Source organism: Schistocerca piceifrons, chromosome 4 (genome assembly GCF_021461385.2).
Source record: "Schistocerca piceifrons isolate TAMUIC-IGC-003096 chromosome 4, iqSchPice1.1, whole genome shotgun sequence".
Lineage (NCBI taxonomy): Eukaryota > Metazoa > Arthropoda > Insecta > Orthoptera > Acrididae > Schistocerca > Schistocerca piceifrons.
Genome location: NC_060141.1, coordinates 357,992,652 through 358,006,430, shown reverse-complemented (window position 1 = coordinate 358,006,430; position 13,779 = coordinate 357,992,652). Strand labels below are relative to the sequence as shown.

The 13,779-nt window shown below is 42.9% G+C and overlaps 1 protein-coding gene across 1 annotated transcript in view; it reads left to right on the top strand.

Annotated features, from left to right (window-relative positions):
* The window catches only part of LOC124795835 (facilitated trehalose transporter Tret1-2 homolog), a 190,039-nt gene that overhangs the window by 113,554 nt on the left and 62,706 nt on the right, over positions 1–13,779 (top strand). The window lies entirely within an intron of this gene.

Below are 13,779 nucleotides of genomic sequence, written 5' to 3'. Positions count from 1 at the left end.
GTTAAGAATAATAGGTAAATTTCAAAACTAATTGAATCTATGGCTCCAGTTCCTTGTCATTTATTCAACGAATCTACTATTAGTTTCTTGTAACTAGTTTTAGTACATCCCGTTTTTGAAGTGACTCATCAGAAACTTTATTTGATTTACGACTTTGCCAGCCGGGGTGGCCGAGCGGTTCTAGGCGCTACAGTCTGAAACCGCGCGACCGCTATGGCCGCAGGTTCGTATCCTGCCTCGGGCATGGATGTGTGTGATGTCCTTAGCTCAGGTAGGTTTAAGTAGTTATAAGTTCTACGGGACTTATGACCTCAGAAGTTGAGTCCCATAGTGCTCAGAGCCATTTGAAACATTTTTTTTTATTTACGGAGCATTACTATTGTGACATCAAAGAAAACACGATCTATACAAGCAGCGCAATCCTGAATTCGTGTATATTATAGCTTCAATGGATGACTTTAAGCTTCTTAAGTAAAAATTTAGCAATCATCCATTCTGCTGTAGTGTTTTGCAAATGATTTATAGTAATTCCACTTTCACTGCACTTTTCAAATCACATTCCAAACAAAATCCTCTTTTCACACCGTACTGTCATTCGAAAGTAATTAACATTGACATGTCTTTGGCTATTATATGTCTGACGTTCGTTGATGTGTCTCTTGATCAAGGACAGAAACAGAGGTGAAGTGCTTGCTTTTAACTTGTGGGTAAGACTTTGCTGTAATTGCAGCTGGTATGTTACTATCATCTCCTGACGGTTTCACAAGTTACAAATGTACTGCAATATTACATATTCTCTTATGTACTCAAACCTGTGCCTCTTCTAAAATTTTCAGTGTCTAAGATATGCGTAATTGTAGAGACAGATGTTGAATCAGAAAACCATTCCATATTTAACGGCAAGTTTACTCACAGTAAATGTCAAAACAGTTTGAATGACATTTGATATCCAGACACATTCTCCAAACGTTTTAGGAGACGTTAGATTAAAATGCTGCTGATGTTGGTCGTTAGAAACCACTGAGCTCTTGCTTGGTTCACTCATTTTGTAGCTCTACAACCACAAATTGTAAAATTACATCAAGGAAACCCGCACATTCAATAGTGTTACTAAACAAAGAAAGATAATGAAGATTGAGAGTTTGTGATGGCTGTGTTCCCGTCGCTGGCTGCATACGTGGAGTTATTGAGCCATGTTAGCACTGGTAGCGGGAGACCTATTGGCAGGCGCAGAGACAGCTGAAGTGGGCCGAGTTTCTAGTGTAAGGGCTGTAACGGACTAGACTGGCTGTCTGGAGCAGCCAACTGACAATCGCTTTAAAGGTTCCTTTATTGTTTGTTAATTTCCTCCCTCCATAAGGACGCATAAAATTTTCAGATAGTACACCAAATGCCTCTTCTCCGACAATGACACACAGAATTGGTACTCCCTTGTTTGACGTGCGGCTTTGCTCTGATATTCGTAAACTTTTACTAACTAGATTCGCGTACAAAACTGATTGCATAAAAATAGATGAGTCACTATACTTTCTGTATGCTCCACCATCTGAACTTATAGTCCACAACACATAAATCAAGTAAAACGATATGAAAATATTCTTTATTATTATATTAATGTACATTTGTTATGATAAAAATGCATAACATATTCCACGTCCATCACGCTCGGCTGATCCGCAATGACTAATCGTCAGCTTTCTGACTAAATTAGTTGTATCACATAGCGGACGCCTTGGGCGTTACATTCCAAACTGCTGAGGCCGTCCGCCTATAGGCATTTTTATGTTTCACTAGTTACACTGTACATCAAGTAAAGCTGTGCTCAACTTGAAGGTTGGATTCGGCAGTACAGTGCCGTAATAGCCCTGGTGGTGTGCCCTTGACTTTCTCCCAGTTCTGGACAGAGTTATGATGTCAGTTAGAGGGGGATCTACATTTCAACAGGACATTATTGTCATTGTTATAGGCAAAAGAAGCTATAAGAACAATGAAAGTCGTAGTACCAACCAGGATCGAACCCTAAGCCTACGTTTTCTAATCTGGAACATAAACCTCTGAGCCAGGAAGGCACATTTCTGGATAAACCATCAGAATGTTATTTATCAAACAGAAAGTGCACTGAGCCAAGCGAACAAATAATAATTCTGTACTAGAAGTAAACAAAGAAAATTCGATGGCTCTGTATGTTACTCGTTATTTTATTTACATATTATTTATTGGCGAATAATTTTTTTTGAATGATCGACTTATTCCAATAATTGTCTAGATAGAAATCTATTCGAATAATACCGATCTCTTTTCGCGACTACACCTTATGCTTCCTCTCTATTTCTCTTAATATTATTAAATGTAACGAGTCCTGCTACTTCTTTCACCCGATTTTCTCACGAAAGCCTACGTTGTAGCTGGATTGAACTTTTTTTGTCAATTATAAACGAAGACGCCAGTTACAGTTGTCGCATTTCTCAACGTAATTTTTTTTATTTTGGTCTGTTCACAATACGTATAAATGTCGGCGCAATTTTAGTAACTGACTGAAACAAAGCATTAATTTTTCAGTTATTATTTCACGGAAATACACAGTTCCGCTTGTGAAACAATGACCCTCAATAACGTTCAGCATTCGGTTATCACTTTAATTTTCTTTACAACTTGCTAATACTAAAATCGGTCATTTTAGGAAAAGCGTAACATCACATTTTATGCAAAATAAGTCATTTATGTACAGCGCTTCTTTAAGGGTACCCGAATCATTCTGTATAGAGCGAAGTAATTTCCATCTACCTGTTTATGTTTTTTGTGTGCGGTAAGTTTGTGTTAGTTTTAGAAACAGCGTAGCTTCTGGAGTTCTGGTGTTTCTAATATTAAAGTGATTCTGTTGGCAGTGCTGTGTTATCTGTTTATTCTAGTAATTGTCATTGTCGAAGTACTCTACAGATTTGTCTTTCAGATAGCAGAACGTTCTTGGTCTTGGTTATCTTATTTGATTACACCGTGCAGGTTGATAGCAGTTTTATCTTAAAATTGTACGGTAGAGAAAAACTACACAAAACTAAACAGGTGTGTGAAGAATGAAGCTGAGTACAAGGGCGAGGTGATTAAAATAATAGCATGTGTCGAAGGAAGTTAATACATAGAATATGCAGCGTAAACAATTTCGCAAAGAAAAACAGTTGGGAAATACAGTTCCAAGAAAGCATGTTTTGATAATGTTGATATGTTTCGTCAGGCATCTTTGTAGCTACATTTAATAATTTCAAGAGCAAAGAAGAATAGTGAGCCGTATATCGACTCGTGCTACACCTGGTGTTTAGATTGCATTCGTTTTCCTTTTCTTCCCCTGACATGTTTGTTTGATGTGTTGCCTGTCATTAAGTGGCTGATTCGTTGTCTTTTCCCTCTGCTATCGATATCTGCGTTTTTGCTTCCGGGAAACTGCTATGAAGAAAGGAAGATCTTTGACCGGTTGTAACCTCGGGTGGTGGCGCGGAAGTAGGGGCGTTGCGCGCAGAGAGTGTGGTGGACATGGGAGGGAGTGTGCCTCTCCAGCGCGAAGCAGGTGTGTCGGTTGTACCGAGTCGCCACGTGATGTATGTCGGTTGTGTGTAACGAGCGGGTCGAGTTGACGGAAGAACTCCCCGCGTGTTGGTTGTATACAGAATCGCCCCACGAGTAGTTGCTTTTCATTTCACCTTGGTGGAACGTTAACAAGCTTCTTTAAATCCTCTGTTTCAACACTGGAGTTTAAAAGGAGACAACTAACATGAAGGAGCGGTCACTGCCCTTCAACGTGGCAGAGAAGACGTGAACTCCGGTGACAGAGCGTGTTGTCGCGTGACCGTGGCGTGTTGGGTACGCTGGCGACGCGTGCGCGGTCGGATGTGTGGATCCTTACCATCAGAGGTCGTGTACTGCCTGTTCGAGCATAATTACAAGTTAAGTTCGTGGAAGGTCTAATCATTAAGTAATAATTTTGTGTAACCAGCGTCTCTTCTGCCTTGTGACATCCGGCGACCGGGTTTCCTGTCCCTGGCACCGGTGTAATTGAAGACAGTGACCTTTCCTCCTCCTCTCGTTACTGTCCGATGGGAGGTGTAGTTTTGCCAGTTTAACTGTTTCGCTATTCTGCCGTGTGTTATGAGTAAATTCATGCATCTTGTTGGTTGATCATGTGGTCGCTCATTCAGGACTGTGTGGTGTAATGTTTCCCTGCACGAGGTTAGCTCAAATTCTGTCAGCAAGTTAAGCCCTCTTATAACAAGTTTTCGCTGGCCAAAAGTCGGTGCAGCGGCCAGCCTGAGAGTGGCAATTATGTTTACGGGCGTATTTAAATTGGTCAGTATTCTGTCTAGCCTCAGCATCCCTGAGTTGGTGATTTGTGGCCGCCTTACACGGGTCCGTCATATCTGTTATGTTCTAATGATATTCCAGGACACTTTTGTTTAAAATTTTTTTAAATTCCTCCAAGTTTCTAAATTCCTTTTATTGCCATTAATCGTGTGTTTGCTGAGAATTGTTTAATTTTTTTAATGGCGGTGTTGGTAGCTTCACTACCTCACCGTACTTTATTAACCAAGTTCTGTATTTACTTTAGAAGCCTGTTTACTAATGTTCTTAAAATTTTTTGTAAATTGTTGTATTGTTATAAATTACTTTGTTTGGCGTTAGCGGCGTGTTTTAAAAGGTAGTTTATTGCCGTACTGCTAGCATCTGTGTTAAAAAATTTTTTTTTTAACTGTTATATTGCTATAAATTACTTGATGGCCGTTAGCGGCGTGTTTTAAAAGGTTGTTTATTGCCGTACTGCTAGCTTCTGTGTTTTTTTTTAATATTTAAATTGTTGTATTGCTATAAATTCCTTGATTCCCGTTAGCGGCGTGTTTAAAAGGCTGTTTATTGCCGTACTGCTAGTTTCCGTGAGATACGAATAAAACATCTGTGAAAATGAGCATGAAGCATGAAGTATTAGTGAGCGTGTTGTCTGTGTGCAGAATGCGGAAGGCATGTGATCTATCTTACTGATGGCCCAGAGGCTCAGCACGAGCATTACGGAAACTGCAAGATTTGTCAGGTGATCGTGGAGTGCTGTGGTGAGTATTTTGAAAATGTGCGAAACCAAGTTGAAACTATGCCCAGGCATCATTAAATATGTCGAACGTCGTAGGCGGGGCAGACTGGTAAAACGGGACAAGCACTGACATCAGACTTCAACGCTGGGAAGATTACAAGTGTGTCTGAAGACACAGTGCACCGAACACTGACAACGATGGGTTACCGCAGCCTGTAATACTCCACGACATGGGCAACTGGGACTGATACGGGCTCGCGACCATCGGCACTGGACGCTGGCGCAGTGTCAGAGCGTTGCATCGTCTGATGAATCCCGATACATTTTTCGTCATGCCAATTGGGGGAGGGGGGGAGGGGCGAATCCATCGTCTCCCTGGAATAGCTCCTTGACACCTGTACTGCGGGACGGAGAGATGTTGGTGGCGGCTTCATTATTCTCTGAAGAACATTCACGTGGGCATTCATGAGTCCAGATGAGCTCGTGCAAGGAACCATGACAGCCAAGGAGTATCATACACTGGCTGCAGATCACGTACACCCATTCGTGACTATCATATTTCCAGATGACAGCGTTTTTCATCAGGATAATGTCACAAAATCAGAAGAGTGATTGAGTGGTTTGAACACATTGAGGGAGGGCGGGGGGGCGGGGTTTCAGTTGATGTGCTGGCTCCTAAACTCACCAGTTCTGAACCCAGTCGAGCGCATCTGGGAGGTAATTGAACATGGTGTCAGAGGTCAATCCCCTTTCCCCCGACCCGGAATTTACCCGAATCAGGTGACTTGTGTGTGCAGATGCTTCAGCGACGTACCACGGCCCATTCGCTTCCATGCCACGATGCGTCGCCACTGTCCTCCACGGCAAAGGCAGACGTACTAGCTATGAGGTAGGAAGTCACGATGTTCTGGCTGATCAGTGTAGACAGAGTGTACATTTTCTTACCCGCGTGGCGAGGGCACGCAGCTGTTGCCCATCGCTCCGTGAGCGAGCACCGCGTGATACCGAGTGAGTGAACTGTCAGCTGTGTGCTTCCACGTGCGCGTGCGTAACGATTGATGTAGACGAACGCTGCTCACATGGTTTGGCCAAGCGGATGCTATTCTCTACCTTCTATGACTGGCTGTTTACAGACCTGATCGATATAGTAAAATTCACTGATCGCGTAAAATGCACATGAATACAGGAGACATGTTTCTACATCACTACCACAGTGATCGCAAACAACTTACCGCACTGCTCACTCGTGTCACTGGTGAGCCAGAACACTGGTCAGCGTTTCCCAGTAGACACGCAGCAGAATACGCTATTCTCTAAACAGCCGTTCAAAATACCTGTTTTGCTTACATTACATCATACGTGGTCTTTCTGGCTTGTGTTTGACTATTTTTCACACGATCCATCCTAGAAATGTCACAACTACTTCTCCACAAATCTAGTTCCAAAATCGTTAGCCACTCTCCGTCTGTCATTTATCTAGCTCCCATGTTCTTGCACAGTCTGCAAGAGTACCATATGGTGTGTGTATAAAAGACTCGCTTTTGTAGTAGTGTCATTCCAGCGAGGAGCGTGTACAAGGCACTATGAGGCCCACAAATGGTCTGAGAAAGGCCAAGAACGAGGCATGGCAGAAATCTGGAGAAGACAAAGAAAGGAAGATGGAGATTGCCTGTGCAAACGGCATTGTGAACATAAAATACAGACAACACATAAATTAGTGAGAGAAGCACAGAAGAATAAAAGACGTATTGTGACAGGTCGTTTACAGAAGACTACGCCCATTTCTTACAGTCGACACTGTATAAAGAGGAGAGAGCAGAGAACTCCAGATGAAGTAGGCGCAAACGTAAAATACATAACGAATGGCGAACTCCTTCCTCCAGGTAACTTAATTATCTGACTTATAAAGACAGCATGAAAGGTACTACGAAAAAGCTTACTGTGTAAAATACTTTCTCTGTGGGCTTCTTTGCATAAATGTTGTGACTAACCTATACTGTACTTGTCCACCATCTCTTATAATAACAAGACACACATGGACGGTGCTTTAGAATATGAGACATAAAATGGCCTGCCTCTGTGAGAAATACCGTCAGCTTTCGCGACGCTCCGAACAGCGATAGAGTGCTTAAGACTATGAATATGAAGTAACGTAAGGTGAATAAGATAACACTTCCTAACATTAGAAAAAAACAATATAAAATAAAATGTAATTTAAGTCTTGTACCCATATTTTCTTTGTCGAATTACAGTTGAAAAGGTTATAAACACAAAAATTTTGTAAAAAATGAAAAATATAGCCCCTGCTATGTAGAATTCGTTTGCGGAACTGTTACACTACTATAATTAACCTACATCATTTATGCTGTTCTACCTTTCTGATTTATGAAGGAAGTTTTTACAAAACGTATGTAATTTCATAAATTAATCTACATAGATTTCATACAGGTACGACGAAGTTTGATACAATAAATAGTTACTAAGATTTTTAGAGTACTTTAACGCAAATACAAGGTCAATATTAGCTTCTAAGCACGAATTGTATGAATTTATTTATCGAAATAATACTGAATGAAAATATAAGTTAATACGTAAACATCTTTCTTGTTTATTAATGATATTATGAAATTTTAGCTGTTGAATTATTAATAAATGTGAAAATATGTACATCATTACTGTGTATGACACTGTTGTGGAAACGATTCTCTCTAGTCAGTGTGATACATAATCTTTGTCTCTCAGTGCTATCGTCACCACACGACACACACTGTTCACCGTTACTGAAGCAATCCTTTAACCTCACGTCTATGGGTTCCCTCTCAAGTCCGTCTGTCGCTCCGTGAACATTACTCTTCCAATGCCTGGTAAGCGACAGCCTCCAGTGGCGCCTCCAGCCCGTTTTCCCATTCTACACTTCCGCCTCACCCACAACTCAGGACGCTCATTACACCTTACTACGGGGAATGGGTGTTTCATTCAGCTTTCAGTGGCGCCTGCGCAATAACTCTCGCACCTAGACGGCAAGTAGGCTGATAACAGCGGGTACTAGTAAGGTCCCATGTGTAGATTAGATGTCGCAACTGGCGACCGCAGATAAACAGAGCACGCAAGACCTGCAGCTGGACTGTCCATTAATCTCCCACTGTTGCATTGACGTCAGTGCGTATGCCTTTTACCAGCAGGGAAGTTCCGGGTGTGTGAAGGGACCACATTATTTTGTATCCCCGTAACAGTACAATGGATTAATCTTGCACTCGACACTAAGAGAATTACTTATTATTAAAGAAAATATTGGTGTAATTTTAAAAATATTGCACGATACAGCTTCTTTCATTACGACTTTTCAAGTCATCCGGCCAAAGCCTAGGATTCGTACAACGAAGTTCGTTGTTGCTGTAAAACCTTTGCCAAAACGGTACGTCAAACACCAGTAATCAGTCTGATAATGGTACTAGCCTGACGGTCGTAGTAAAAGAAAAAAAAATGGTTGACGCAAAGACTTGCCCAGGAAATCATCGTTTTTAAATCTGGAAGGAGGTAGGTTATTCATGTAAACTTGAGATAACTTAAAATTCATCTCTCATTATGGAAACAATATGTTTCTAATTATTTCAGAATTGTTGAATTGTGGGTTATTTGCCTTCTTCAAGCAATTCTGTCATACTGTTATTCACTGACCAAAAAGAAAGAAAAAAATCGGGACACCGAAAACGAGTTGTGCTACATAAACGAAAGTTTGTCGGCGTCTTTCTAATCTGAAACATTATGTATATCCGGATTACACGCCAGTCGCATAAGAGGACTTTAGAAGCACCACTATTGGGATACAAATGAGGTTTTCCTTAAATACACACCATAACGGATCGTGATTGTTAATTACCTTTGAGACTGGTGAGTTGATTTTAGTCAGAAAGGCCTTTAAGCTAACAAAGACGCCATTAACAGCACCTAAATCAGTTTCAACAAGGTCGTGCAATAGCGCTAGGAGAAGCTGGATGTTCCTTCTGCGGTATTGTAGACAGACTTGATAGGAATGTAGCCACTGCACATGATTCCTGGCGGCGGTGATTACGAGAATGTAGGGTGGCGAGAAGACCAGGCTCCTGACGGCCACGTGGCACTTCCAAGACGGAAGACCGTCGTCTTAGGCCACCACAGTGACATAACGAAGTCTTTCACTACTGGCCATTAAAATTGCTACACCACGAAGATGACGTGCAACAGACGCGAAATTTAACCGACAGGAAGAAGATGCTGTGATATGCAAATCATTAGTTTTTCAGAGCATTCGCACTAGGTTGGCGTCGGTGGCGACACCTACAACGTGCTGACATGAGGAAAGTTTCCAACCGATTTCTCATACACAAACAGCAGTTGACCGGCGTTGCCTAGTGAAACGTTGTTCTGATGCCTCGTGTAAGGAGGAGAAATACGTAACGTCACGTTTCCGCCTTTGATAAAGGTCGGATTGTAACCTATCGCAATTGCGGCTTATCGTAGCGTGACATTGCTGCTCGCGTTGGTCGAGATCCAATGACTGTTAGCAGAATATGGAATCGGTGGGTTCACGAGGGTTGTACGGAACGCCGTGCTGCATCCCAACGGCCTTGTATCACTAGGAAACGAGATGACAGCCATCTTATCCGCATGGCTGTAACGGATCGTGCAGCCACGTCACGATCCCTGAGTCAACAGATGGGGACGTTTGCAAGACAACAACCATGTGCACAAACAGTTCGACGAGGTTTGCAGCAGTATGGACTATCAGCTTGGAGACCATGGCTGCATCACAGACAGGAACGCCTGCGATGGTGTACTCAACGACGAACCTGGGTGCACGAATGACAAAACGTCATTTTATCGGATGAATGCAGGTTCTGTTTACAGCATCATGATGGTCACATCCGTGTTTGGCGACATCGCGGTGAATGCACATTGGAAGCGTGTATTCGTCATCGCCATACTGGCGTATCACCCAGCATGATGGTATGGGGTGCCATTGGTTACACGTCTCGGTCACCTCTTGTTGGAATTGACGGCACTTTGAACATTTCAGATGTGTTACGACCCGTGGTTCTACCCTTTATTCGATCCCTGCGAAACCCTACATTTCAGCAGGATAATGCACGACCGCATGTTGCAGGTCCTGCACGGGCCTATCTGGATACAGAAAATGTTCGAATGCTGCCCTGGCCAGCACATTATCCAGATCTCTCACCAATTGAAAACGTCTGGGCAATGGTGTCCGAGCAATTTGCTCGTCACAATACGCCAGTCATTACTCGTGATGAACTGTGGTATCGTGTTGAAGCTGCATGGACAGTGGTACCCGTACACGCCATCCAAGCTCTGTTTGACTCAATGCCCAGGCGTATCAAGGCCGTTACTGCGGCGAGAGGTGGTTGTTTTGGGTACTGATTTCTCAGGATCTATGCACCCAAATTGCGTGAAAATTTAATCACATGTCAGTTCTAGTATAATATATTTGTCCAATGAATACCCGTTTATCATCTGCATTTCTTCTTAGTGTAGCAATTTTAATGGCCAGTAGAGTACAAATCGTTTACTTCAAGCACAGATCCGAGACAGACGCGAGCATTCCACTGACCCGAAGCAATGCCCATTTACAACTTCAGTGGTGTCAAGCGAGAGCTCATTGGAGAGCAGTGTGGAGGTTTGGTTGTGCCTCGGTGTGAGTGATTGCCGTGTGATGGCTAGAAGGAGGCCAATGGAGGACCTGCACCCATCCTATCTGCCTGCTAGGCACATAGGACATAAACCTGGACCTATGGCATAGGGTGCGATTTAGTACGACTGCAGAAGCACTATCGTGCTTATTTCATGCAAGCTGACAGCAAACTTGTACGTCAATCTGGTGATTCCATCCGTTGTGCACCCATTCTTGAAAAGCTTTCCAGGAGTTTATATCCAGCAGGATACCGCCAGCCCGTATACAGCTGTTGTAACGTAACGTGTTCCGCAATGTGTCGAGATGTTTCCTTCGTCTGCGAGCTAACCAGATATCACAAACTGACATACGGCACGTGTACAGCGCAATGCATGCACGTTTGCATCATTGCATTCAACATTCTGTCGGTTACACCGATTATTGATGTACCATCATTTCACAGTTGCTATGGCTTATCTCGTTCTTACATTAACCTGTGATCTTCCAATGTTAATCAGTTGACTATGTTACCTACAGAAATGTATTCCGGAATTTTCAGTACCTTATGTTATTTACTTCTGCGATTTTTTTTTCGTCGGTGTATTTGCCCTGTAAATCTGTCGCTTGTTCTGCTATAACATTTGACACTCGAGCACGCCGAGATCAAATCCGCTACTCTTCCCGTACGGGGCATCACACGACGGTAAATGCTTTGAATGGATATCAAAATTTTACGTAAAAATGTGACATTAAACCTTTTTTACCGATTAATAGTACTACGAATATATGCGACAGGAGGACATTTCAATTTTCAAAACATACAGTTCCATGGATATTTATAGTTTTATTCTTATCAGCGACCCAGTCGAAGACTGTATGTACCAGTCAATACATAATCAGTGGTAATATTCACTCTAGTCTCCTGACAAATATGAAACGATACACGAATTACGGTATGGGGGATATGATATAATTTGATTCATGCACAATATGCAAAATGCCCACTTTTACCTATTATACGGTATGATGACAGACGATGTTTCCGCAGTTGCGTATGTCGTGATACTCCTGTGACATTATCATCTCGCCCACTGTGTCATAGGATTCACTTAATTTTTCCTGTGGCGCTCAATCAGATATTCATTTACCCCAGTGGAGTCTTCGAATTCGGTTTAGTCATAAGGTGGACTGTGTTCTTCTCAGACTGACGTTAGTGGAATTTGCCACACCAACAAGAATAGGCGAAATCCTATCCACATTTGTTTGTCGTGTTGGGACATACCTTGACCCTCGCAAACTCACTCTTTAAAACCTAGAGACGAACTGACAACAGGATATTGCACAACAATACCGACAATGATACCGCCACATATGGAACATATCTTGATATGCGCAAACTCACTCTTCAAAACCTACAGACGGGCTGACTACAGGATGTTGCAGAACAAAATCGACAAACTTCGAGGAGTTGTAGAGGGCGTCATGAGGAAAAAATTGACGATAGGAATCCTTGTCCAGAAAAGACGCCACAGAGTGCAAAGTTACAGGCGCCAGCGCCTGACAATAGGCTACCCGTTCAGCAGCAAACGTGACTTTGTACGTGACAGACCGCAGGAGCAATGTAATGCAAAGCTGTTCAATGATTGCGACTAACTGCCACGATCACCGATGGAGCTAACTGCTGCGGAGAAAGTCCTTGTGCCCTAAGAATGCGATGCCCTGTTGCCTCAGCCGATGACGGTTTTGTACATGGGTTTCAACTCTCAGTTTATTTTTCTCCTGGAACCCTGTAAGACTGATGACCTCAGATGTTAAGTACCATAGTGCTCAGAGCCATTTGAACCAATCTTTGAACCCTGTAAACTCTCCACTGTTTTTCGGTACACAGGAGAAAAATAAACTGTAGGAGGAAATCCGTGTCCAGAACTGTCATCCACTGAAGCAACAGAGCATCTGATTCTTAGGACATGAGACCTGTCAATACAGCAGCTATCTCGGTCTTCTACAATGGTGATCTTGGCAATCAGTCACAATCGCTGAATAACAAAATAACATTGCGAGACGTTCCTCCTGTGATCCTTCAGCGCACCACGTCGCGTTTACTGCCCAAGGGGTGGCCTAGTTGCAAGCTCTGAACGCTTCTGAACGTGGGTTCTGCTTCTCAGTTTGTTCCTCATGACACCCTACAATCCCTTGATGTTTGTCAGTATCGTTCTGTAATATCATGTGTATAAACAATTTAGGTACTGTGGGACTCACAGTGCTCGAGTCCTACTCGAACATGCCTGTTTATCTGTATTCATTGGCACAATATTGACTGCAGCCCGACATTTGCAATGGTGTGAGAGAGATTTAATTGTGCAAGATATTGATCTCTATTGGCCATGTCCATCACTATGCAGACAAACGGCCATCATTATCATTATCGCCAAATTTGTATACGCGTCTAATTGACCGATTTTTGATGTCGGTTTGTCAGCTGCACCCCACAATCTACATCTACATCTACTTTTATACTCCGCAAGCCACCCAACGGTGTATGGTGGAGGGCACTTTACGTGCCACTATCATTGCCTCCCTTTCCTGTTCCAGTCGCGTATGGTTCGCGGGAAGAACAAATGCCGGAAAGCCTCCGTGCGCACTCGAATCTCTCTGATTTTACATTCGTGATCTCCTCGGGAGGTATAACTCATCCAAAAACGGACCCTCTCGAAACCTGGACAGCAAGCTACACCGCGATGCAGAGCGCGTCTCTTGCAGAGTCTGCCACTTGTTTGCTAAACATCTCCGTAACGCTATGACGGTTACCAAATAACTCTGTGACGAAACGCGCCGTTCTTCTTTGGAACTCTATCTCCTCTGTCAACCCGACCTGGTACGGATCCCACACTGATGAGCAATATTCAAGTATAGGTCGAACGAGTGTTTTGTAAGCCACCTACTTTGTTGATGGACTACATTTTCTAAGGACTCTCCCAATGAATCTCAACCTGGCACCCGCCTTACCGACAATTAATTTTATATGATCGTTCCACTTCAAATC